Below are 10,935 nucleotides of genomic sequence, written 5' to 3'. Positions count from 1 at the left end.
AATGGCCTCAAATCAAAAAAACAAGGTCGCCGCAGGCTAAAGCCCTCGCCCGCAGCATATACTGCCCTCTTGCTTCACCGCGAAGGGCGTCTCAACCTGAGACAATGCACTCCTGCAATTTCCGGCTGTACTACCTGCAGAGATCTGCTCCCAAAACAGGAAATGAAAGCAACACTGCTCCTCTTACCAGACCACCACGAGCTTGGCTTGCTTTCTTGAGCTCCTTACCACGAACAAGGCTCTGATACCATGTCAAGATTGTGGGAGAGAAGGAAGGAGTCTCGCTTGAAGCTTTCTTGCTTGCACAATGGGGGAAGACACACAAGGGTGGAGGCTGAAAAAACAGTTTTTCTCTTCTTAGTTGTGTAAGCCAAAAAGAAGTCTCTTACAAAGAAATAGAAGAACCCTGTATATATGGGTCTCAAACCAAACTCAACTAACTAAGGTGGCATACTAACTGAGCCACAAACTAGAGTAGATAAGGATAGCTATCGTGTAGCTATTATTCAGGGGCGGTGTACCAACCGCGTCTGCAACTAACACGTCGGTGACATAAATGCACAACGGTCACCCTGGCGTATCACGAGTGGAGCTCGATATGTCAACACCTGCTTGGTGTGCAGGAATTGGGATTGAGCTCGAGGGGGAGTGTTGAGATATCGAGCTCCACTCGTGATACGCCAGGGTGACCGTTGTGTATTTATGTCACTAACTTGTCAGTTGTTTACAGACGCGGTTGGTACACCGCCCATGAATAATAGCTACATGATAGCTATCCTTATCTACTCTAGTTCGTGGCTCAGTTAGTATGCCACCTTAGTTAGTTGAGTTTGGTTTGAGACCCATATATAGGGTTCTTCTATTTCTTTGTATGAGAGTCCTTTTTGGCTTACACAACTAAGAAGAGAAAAACTGTTTTCAGCCTCCACCCTTGAGTGTATTCTCCCATTTGTGCAAGCAAGAAAGCTACAAGTGAGACTCCTTCCTTCTCTCCCACAATCTTGACAGTCCAGCACTAGCGCTTAGTCATCCCCACCTATTCCCTCTCCTCGAGCACAGCCTTCGGCTAGGGAAAAAGAAGGGTTAATAAAATTTTTTTGCCATAAATCTATCAATTATCCTTTTGACCTCCTCCCAAGAGGAGGTTCACATGTAGATATGCGGGTTTTTATTAAACCTTAGTCTCGATTTTTTGCTAGTGGAGGGTCATGTTCTATACAACATAAAGATCACACCGTTCGTATTTTCAATGCCGGAATTGTCATTGCATGAGACTCACGCGGCTCGTAATATTTTTCAGCAGAAATATTACAGAATGAGCCTGACAGACACCTCATAGTTGGTATCAGAGTGCACGTTAGTATAGAATACGACTTAAGCTTAAGAAATAATTTGAGTCTCAAACTCTAATATTAACACTATATAAATTTCCTAAGGCTTGACTTGGAAATTGTTAAAAATTTCTAAGAATTTTGCACCCACAATAATTCCCAACAAAGCTCAAGAGAAAATGAATATTTTGAAGCAAATCAAACCTTCGAAATTTGATAGGAAGGGCAAGAATGTGGAAGCCGATGCAGAAATTTGGATCAAATCTATGGAAGATTATTTTACTACTCTATTGGAATTGTCCCAGCCAACCAAGCCATGATAGCTAAGCTAAAATTAATTGGCAAAGATCAACTCTAGTGGAAGCAGTGGTGCCAAGATCAAGGTGTCCCTGAAAATACCATTACTTGGGATTTGCTGAAAGATGTAAGAGGAAGATATTTACCTCTAGCTTATTGCATCCAAAAGATGAATGAGTTTTTTAATTTGAAGCAATTGGGACTGACCCTGGAAGCATATTACACCAAGTTTGTTTCTCTTCTTAAATATGCACCTCCCATGGATACTGTTCAACAAGTGTCCAAGTTCTACAATGGGTTAAATTATTCCCTGAGCACTCATTTGGAATCAGTGCACCCAATAGACATCCAAGATGCTTTGATTTGAGTTGCTCTTATTGTGCGGGAAGTACAATCAAAGCTTAACAATAATAAGTTCTGGAGCTATAATAACCATAACAAAGGAGGATTCAAAGGTCAAGCAAAAAGAACCCAAGGCCAATTTCACCAAGGTCAAAAGAAAAGGGCAAAATCCAATGCAATTGGAAATTTTGTTCCTACTCAGGGAAACAAGGATGGTATTAGGTGCTTTCACTATAATGAGCCATAATATTTCAGGAGAGATTGTCCAAAGATTGGTATAAACCATCGCTAAGGCCAATTTTGAGATCAAAGAAAAGCTGCCTGAGGCCATGGTGAAGTAGCTATGGCAAGAGGAAGAACATCAAATATTACCCTAAAAGAGACTAATAGGGAGGAAGACCCTACTATGGAATAAGATATTGAAAGAGCAACTGTTCATGCTGCATTCCACATGAAGGGTCCAAATCGTCAATATTCGGTAATACTATAGACACTATCTAGTCACCAAGGTAAATCATTTAAAGTTTTGATTGACTGTGGAAGTACACACTCATTTGTTTCACCCAAGTATGCTAAGAAGAAAGGAATAAATATAGTAAATGCATCAAATCTGATTTTGGAATTAGCAAATGGAAATGAAGTACTTTCTACATAGCAAACTACCAAGGTAGAGTTTAACCTAGGAGGAAACATTTCAAGTATGAGGTTCAGAGTAATGAACTTAGAAGGTAGAGTTTAACCTAGGAGAAAACCTTTCAAGTATGAGGTTCAGAGTAATAAACATAGAAGCTTATGAATGTTTACTAGGAATGTACTAGTTGATTCCCAATGATACTTATATCCATTGTGGAAAAGGTCATGTCACATTTCAATATTTGAACAGTGAAATAGCAACTACACAAGGTGAAACAGGGAAACCTAAAGTTCAATTAGTAAAATATTCTCTAATTGTGAAATGCTTGAAGAAAGGATTACCTAAAATCAAGATGGTCAGATAGAAGAAGAACCATCATGGTTAAAAGAGTACGGTGACATATTTCTTGAAGAGCTAATTGAGTTACCTCTGGAAAGAGAAGTTGACCATGAGATCAAACTTATTCCAGGAGCCATTCCAGTGGGGCAAAGGGACCTGATAAAATGTCTATTCTTGAAGCCATCAAACTAAAAGAGCGACTCAAACAACTACTAGAACAAGGGTATATTGGGCCAAGTAGTTCACCATGGGAAGCCCCAATATTATTCCAAAAGAAGAAAGATGGAACTCTCCATCTTTGTATCGACTATTGAGGGCTAAACTAGGTAACACTAAAGAATAAGTACCCTATCCCAAGGATAGAGGAGCTTCTTGATCATCTACAAGGAGCAAGGATCTTTTCTAAGATTAATCTTTGGTTAGGATATTACCATATCAGAGTCAAGAATGAAGATATTCCTAAAACAAAGCAAGAATATTTTCTAAGATCGAATTCATTGTGATGCCATTTGGGTTGAAAAATGCTCCAGCTACCTTCAAAAGGTTAATGCATGACATTTTTAGACCTCATCTCGATGATTTTGTTCTTGTATTCATAGTGTTTGCTAAAGGTATATTAGTAGATCCTGCCAAGGTCAAAGATGTCCAATATTGGCCACCCCCAACCACTGTCAAGGAAGTGAGAAGTTTTCTAGGTCCAACAGAATGGTATAAGATATTTATCAGCAACTATGCCCAAATTGTAGCACCTCTTACAAACCTAGTCAAAAAGCAAGTTGCCATTATTTGAACGCCAATTGAACAATCTAGCTTTGAGCAACTAAAGAATAGTTTGGTAACTACTCCTATCTTAAGGCTACCTGACTTAAGCAAGGAATTTGAAGTTGTCAGATATGCCAACTCTTTTGCATTGGGATGCGTACTAATGTAATAAGGTCATCCTGTAGCTTACTCCTTGCAAAATGAAAGCCTATGAGAAGAGATATGCTACTCATGACATGGAATTATTAGTTGTGATTCACGCTCTCAAATTATGGAGACATTACTTGCTTGAGAATAAGTTTTCCTTAGTCATAGATCATAAAAGTCTTAAGTGGATTTTTACTCAGCCTAATCTTAATATGAGGCAATGATGGTGGATCGAAATTTTGTAGGACTATGACTTTGAAATTAAGTTCAGACCTAGTAAAGAAAATATAGTAGCAGATGCCTTATCTGTAAAGCCTTCCTTGATATGCAAAAACTCTTAATGCTGTCAAGACAAGATACTAATGGCAAAGACTCAAGGGTGATATGCTGAAGTATGCCACTGAATGTATAAATTTCCAAAGGGTAAAATTTGAGTGTGTCAAGTTACAAGGAAAACTCTAACCACTTAACATTTCCTAGATGAAATGGAAGTTTATTAGCATGGAATTTGTAGTTGGGTTACCTTCTATGCAAGGAGGATATAACTCAATAATGGTAATAGTGGACATGCTAAAAATGTCGTTCAACTTATTCCAACAAAAACCAATTATAAAGCTTTAGATATTGTAAGAATTTTTGTAAAATAGATTTTTAGGTTACCTGGGTTACCAAAAAGGATCATCAGTGATCATGATTCTCTTTTCACATCACATTTCTGAAAGAGTTTATTTGAAGCCCTTGGAACCCAACTTTGTTTCAATACTACTTATCATCCACAAATTGATGGGTAGACAAAATGAGTTAACTAGGTGATTGAGGATATTTTGCATGCATATTGTAGCAAGGAATCTAAGAGGTGAATTCAGTACCTACCCTTAGTGAAATTTGCTGATAATGCCTTCTATGATCGAGGTATTCAGATGACTCCATTTTAGGCACTATATGGTCAAGATTGCCTATGCCACTTCATTTTTCCAATCGTACTCTAAGGGTAGAAGCTTTGAGAAAATTGTTAGAAGAAATGGATGATCAAATCAAGATTATCAGACAATATATTCAAGGTGCTAAGGACTGATAAAAGGCGTATGCTGATCTAAAAAGGCAAGAATGAATCCTCAAATAGGGAGACATGGCCTTCATCCTTGTCCATCCAAAGAAGAGTTCTTTGTCTTCAGGAGAATTTAAGAAGCTAAGTCCAAGATATTGTGGACCCTATAAAGTTCTCAAGTGCTTAGGACCAAGCACTTACAAGATACAAGTCCCTAAGAATATGAAAATTCACAATGTATTTCATGTTAGCTTATTGAAAGCATACGTAGCTAACCCTAACCATATCCTTGATGATCAACAAGTTGTAATACCTAACCAAGGAGTCCTTGAGCTACAACTTGACATAATAATTGATGTAAGGGAGAGAAAATTGAGGAGTAGAACTCTTAAAGAATACATTGTCCAGTAGAAGGAATATCATGAAGAAGATGCAACATGGATAAATGAGAATGTTCTTTATCAACAATATCCATAGTTTCTCTCAAGATGAGGACATCTCAATTTCTCTAAGGGGAGGAGGATGCAATACTTTCACGCAATTAAAAGTCAATTGGTTAGTTCAAAAGCTAATTAGTTAATTAATAAGTTAGTAAGGTTACTAGCTAAAGACTAATTGAAGTAAAAAATTTATCTAACATTAATATCTAACTACCATTTAAAAAGTTAAATGAATAAATAAATAAAATCGAGGATCGTAACCCAATATTTTTTTTCAAATTAACAAGGATTGTAGCCACCCATCATGAACATTACCATGTGAATGAGAGTTATGAGCCATATTAGTCATTAGTGTCAATGTGTATAGTATGAATGATCCAAAAATATTAGATATTTGGACAAGACTAGCATATTTTACATATTATTCATTGTAAATATCCTATAAAGATATGAAAATTTCTAGAACAGGATGTCATGTAAGAAAAGCAAGTAGTGTTTTAAGCTAGTTTTGCAGATCTAATACAAAAAAAAGAAGGATTGGCAAAATCGCGCGTGTTGCAATCACAGTTTATAGGCTGTAAACAACACTTCAATCATGGAGAAGAAGAAGGAATGATCTGGAAGATTTCTAACCAAGCAAGTGTCTTGGGGTTTTACCCCCCCTTTCGAAGCCAACAGAACTATCAGATTTGTGTTTTGAGCATCAGACTGCATCTTAGAAGTTTCAGATCAATGATTTTTCCAAGATTCCCTCCACAAAGAGCTCTTCTTCTCAGCCAAAACCCATCTTCTCTTGTTTAGCTATAAATATGAGGCATGGGGAGCAGTTTAGAGAAGCACAAGGAGACCCCGAGAGGCTGTGAGAGAGAGGTAGAGAGCGGGCTGTAGAAGGATACCCCTCCAAGAGGCTGGAAGAAGGAGCTTGAGAGAAAAGAGAGAGAGAGAGAGAGAGAGAGAGAGAGAGAGAGAGAGAGAGAGAAAAGTTACCCTGAGAGGCTGCGAGGGAGAGAGTTAGCTCAATCCCCCCTATCTCGGTCTTCAACTAAGTCATCTTCTCTTACGCTCTCCCATCTTAAATTCATTCCTCCTTCTTTATATCTCGAAATCCACTTGCGAAGCATGCTCCAAAGTGACGAGGTGAAAGGACCATGGTAACTACCGCAACCGGTCAAGGAACGGGTATTGCCAGAGATACGGGAGTACCCGAGGTTGCCGGAGTTGCCACTACCAACAGAACATCGGTTGTGACGAATGCAAGTGCATGCAAAGATGAAATTCCCAATGTTGTCGTGCTAAACCAGGTTATTTATTGCTAGGTTATTATTTCACTACATAAAATAATTACATAAAAACATTAGCTCTATATTTTACACTTACATGAATTGACAGATCATCTAGAAAGCATACTAGTATACACATAAGCAATTAATCAGTATGATTTGTAGTTAGATTAATTGAGATTCTAAATCATGGAATCATGATGCAAATAGTTGCAAGAGATTATTGCGCATATGACTTTATGCGCACTTGAGATTAGTACAATAACTCGATATGATTATTGTCAAATGCAACAAGGTTAAGTGTCACTTAAAAAGTGAAACTCTATTTAAGGATTTGTAAGTCATCTCGTTAAGTTATTGGCACAATATATTTCTTTAAGGAATTTTGCTTATGTTGGGTAAGATAGCCCAAATAGGAAATTCATGTCTTGCTTAACATACGGTAAGAGATGTACTCAACACTTCTTTATGGGGAGGATAATTCTCATTAGAATGTAAGGTCTGCCTTGGCTATGGAAGCTGTGAATTGCACGATGGTGTGATTGTCATTGCATCGTTTGATATTCATTTGAAAGGATTGTTTGTGTTTGCTAGAATCTAGATCTTTGATTGAAAATATTAACAAACAGGATAAAAGGAAGGATCGCACTAGGCTACCCTCAAGCTAGCTACGAGACCCTACTCCAAGGGGGTCATAGTCATCACTTCGTGAGGCTTGGACCAACTCCGTTATAGCGAAAGGTCTGTCCCTAGGGATAGTCTTGAGTCGTAGGAAATGTGGGTGCCATAGGGGGCTCTGGCCGTAAATCCTCATTGTTCCTAGAATTTGATGAGCCTCTTGGTGACCCAGGATGGGATCGTGAAACCCTAAATACTAGTTACATGGGTGGAACCTTGGTGGGAAAAATACCCTCGTGGAATTCTGTGTATCTTCTGCAGGGTCAAAAAGATGGAAATTGTAATAAGCTTCCAATATAATATAGAAGTTTGTTTTATTCAAGGATTTTTTGAATTGTATGCATGTCGGTGAGATAAATTACATGAAGGAATATGTGATTTAATGGACTAGTTAAGGAAGCTGGTTGTATATATTCCAATAAATGTGCTGTAGGTAATTAAAAAACTAAAGATGATTCCATCATCAAAGGAAAGCGGGTGGGCGTGACCCCTGACATGTCCGTCCAATGGTAGGGTGGTCTGTCCAATGGTAGGGTGGTCCCGCTTAGCTGGGAGCTCTTCTAAATCAGCAATAGAAATAGGAAGATGATAAATTGACCAACTAGTCGTTAGATAGAACCAACTTGTATTGTTTTAGGGGGCCGGAATGGGATTTTGCCTATGGGCAGGAGGGTTAAAATACCGCACTCCCCTTTGTCTCCCATTCTCTTTGAACCAAGTGTAATGGCAAGTTCGCTTAAGATCGAGTAATCCTATAGAAGTGAAAACTCAAAATTACTAATGCTACTGGTTGTTAGGAGACTCATCTGATTTTAGGAACCCAAAAATTCAGGTCAATCCTAGTGGGTTCAACGGCCAGAACACTTCTGTTGTGATGTAGACTCAGTGGGGTCTAAGTGACAAATCCCATGATATTCCAAGAGAGCACCGAGCGGTGTCATTTGGAAAACCTAATGATGGACTACATAAAGGTGCGCCTTGGAATGAGCCTGGTGGATGCCTCACACCAAGGCAATTAGATAGATGGCTAAACTAGTGTCATGCTCCATGAGATCAAAGGGTGATGCACATGGAGCACTGCATGTACATATAGTCCATGCCCCTATGCCATGGAGCAACATGGGCTAATCACCTATTAATCAATTTTTGGTAGTTCTAACCATGTTGTGTGCCCATTAGCTGATGATCCAAAGACACCTAGGATAGGTCTACTAATCCATCAGTATAGTACAAGTGAATGATGAAGATGCTCACAAAGTCTTCTATGACTTGGAGCTTGAGATGTAGCACTAAGAAAATATGCTCCACGTTAAAGACCTTTGAGAAGTCCTCAAAGATATCATCACACTAGCTAGTGAATCATGTGTCATGGATTCACTCATTGAAGTGCACTTGAATATCCATTGCAATAGGTAGGAGGGATGTACTAGATGTGAAGAGATAAAGAGAGGGTTTGTGAAATGAAACAAAGAAATCAAAAGTAAAATACATCTATCATAAAAACCCCAACTTTTAAAGAAAAAGGGCATTCTCCCCTCTCTCTTTCTCCCCCTCCCTCGGCACATGGATGTGTATATGCATCAGCTTTCCAAAAAAAAACATGTTTATTTGTTTTTTTTAATAACTATAAAATGCAAGAATACACAAGTAGTCCTATTAGGTAATTATGAAGGGGAGGCACATTCCTCCCCTCCCCATCAGTGGGCATGTTTCTTCTTATGTCAATTTAAAAATGCATGTATACACATTCAAAAAATACAAATTAGCAGAGGTATCTCTTCTTTCTCGATAGACATTTAGGTGCATGTGTATTTTTGAAAAATAAGAATATGTATAAACATGTTGAAATAATTTTAAATAATGTGCATGAGTATAACAAGTTGAAAAATAACAAAAATTTATAAGATTGCAAGTGTAGGATATTGCAAAGTACTTGTATTCCATCAGCCAAAAATGCAAGTGCTTGTATTAATTGTAAGCAAAAGATACTAAAAATTACTTATGTTATATTGCAAGATATTGCAAAGCACTTGTATTCCATTGCAAGCATAGGATATTGTAAGCTTCTTGTGCTCTATTAGCCAAAATTTTAAAATTTACAATTATTGGAAATACAACATTTGAAATCGGAATATTTAAGGAGACTCCACAATTTCTAAGATGTGTCAAGCCAAACACTTTCAAGTAGTAATTGTACTTTGAGCTCTCCGCTTTAGATATTCCTTCCTACCATCTTATTTGAAATCAGATGTTATCCACAATTCCAATATCATGTGTGTCTTAATTAAGGCACAACTATTCAACCTTCAACATCCTCCATCTACAATGCTTGAATAACAAGTATAAAGTTTGACTTACAACAAAGTACTTGTATTTGGAAAGGAAAGTTAGCTAGGCAACAAAGTGTTTCAATATATCTCCTATTGCATATGCTTTCACCTTAAAATCTCCCTTCATGCTTAGATGCATATACACCCAAGATGAACAATGATATGTGTCAACGATCAAGTTCCTTTTCTCATCTTTCCTATTGCACACTTCCATTCAGAGAATATTTTTTCCTCTCTATACCAGTATGACCTATGTAATTCATGTAAAGCTTTATATGCTAAATCCTAAATGTTAAGCATTTTAATAAAGATCAACAATCACAATTATTTTGTACAAATCAACCATGGCATCACGAGGTATACAACCTTTTGTAATCAGACCCACATATTGGAAGAAAAACATATATCCTTATGTACATCATCACAAACATAGATTGAATTTGAAACCATCACATTTATCATCATGTTTACACAAAATAGAATGAAATGAACACCACATAAATAATCAGAAAGAGACTTCATTGTGTTGAATAGATTGGGTCCTATTGACTCAATACATTGCATGACTACATGGGTAATATCACAGAGTAATAGTTACAAGGATGCAACCAAATGATATGGAGATCCGAATGGACACTATTGATTGGAAAATTGATATGTTCTATGAATCAAATTATGTGATTTATGGCTAGTATAACACAAGAATTATAGCCAAGTGGCATGTAGATCCGAATAGGCCCAAGGGATTAACACTTTAGAGAATCTCTGAACCACGACCTCTAGAACACCCAATCCATTTGGCACAAAAGGAGAACTCACCATAGCAAACTAAATCGAGAGTTACGTACTTTACCTAAATTCAATATTGCACATGCATGTTGACAAAACATATTATCTCAATAAAAGTGAAAAATAACTACTCAAACACGTGAGTTATGGAAACACAAATATAGGGAAAATTTACCTATAAAGCAGTTTGTAGAAAATTACATGGAATATACGATCTACCATGTGTTGAATACTACAAGAACACTTGATTGTATAATTATGATAATCAAAACCTATTGAAGATGATAGATATTGAAAAACATCAATTCCTCATAACTAAAAATATCTAATCAATCATATAAATTTTGGAAACACATATGAGGGCAATTAAAATAAGAATCGATATTAAAACATATTGTACAAATAGTATAAAAGAGAAAACATAGAGGTGTGTGTGTACACACACAGAGAGAGATGAGCACCTATACAAGCTTGCCAAGTTTATCTCTGCAATAAGATAAATAACAAGAGTTAGTATT

This window comes from Lygodium microphyllum, chromosome 3 (genome assembly GCF_053477565.2).
Source record: "Lygodium microphyllum isolate KBCC chromosome 3, Lygodium_microphyllum_v1.1.10, whole genome shotgun sequence".
Lineage (NCBI taxonomy): Eukaryota > Viridiplantae > Streptophyta > Polypodiopsida > Schizaeales > Lygodiaceae > Lygodium > Lygodium microphyllum.
The sequence above is the reverse complement of the archived record's forward strand: the minus strand, read 5'-3'. Positions refer to the sequence as shown.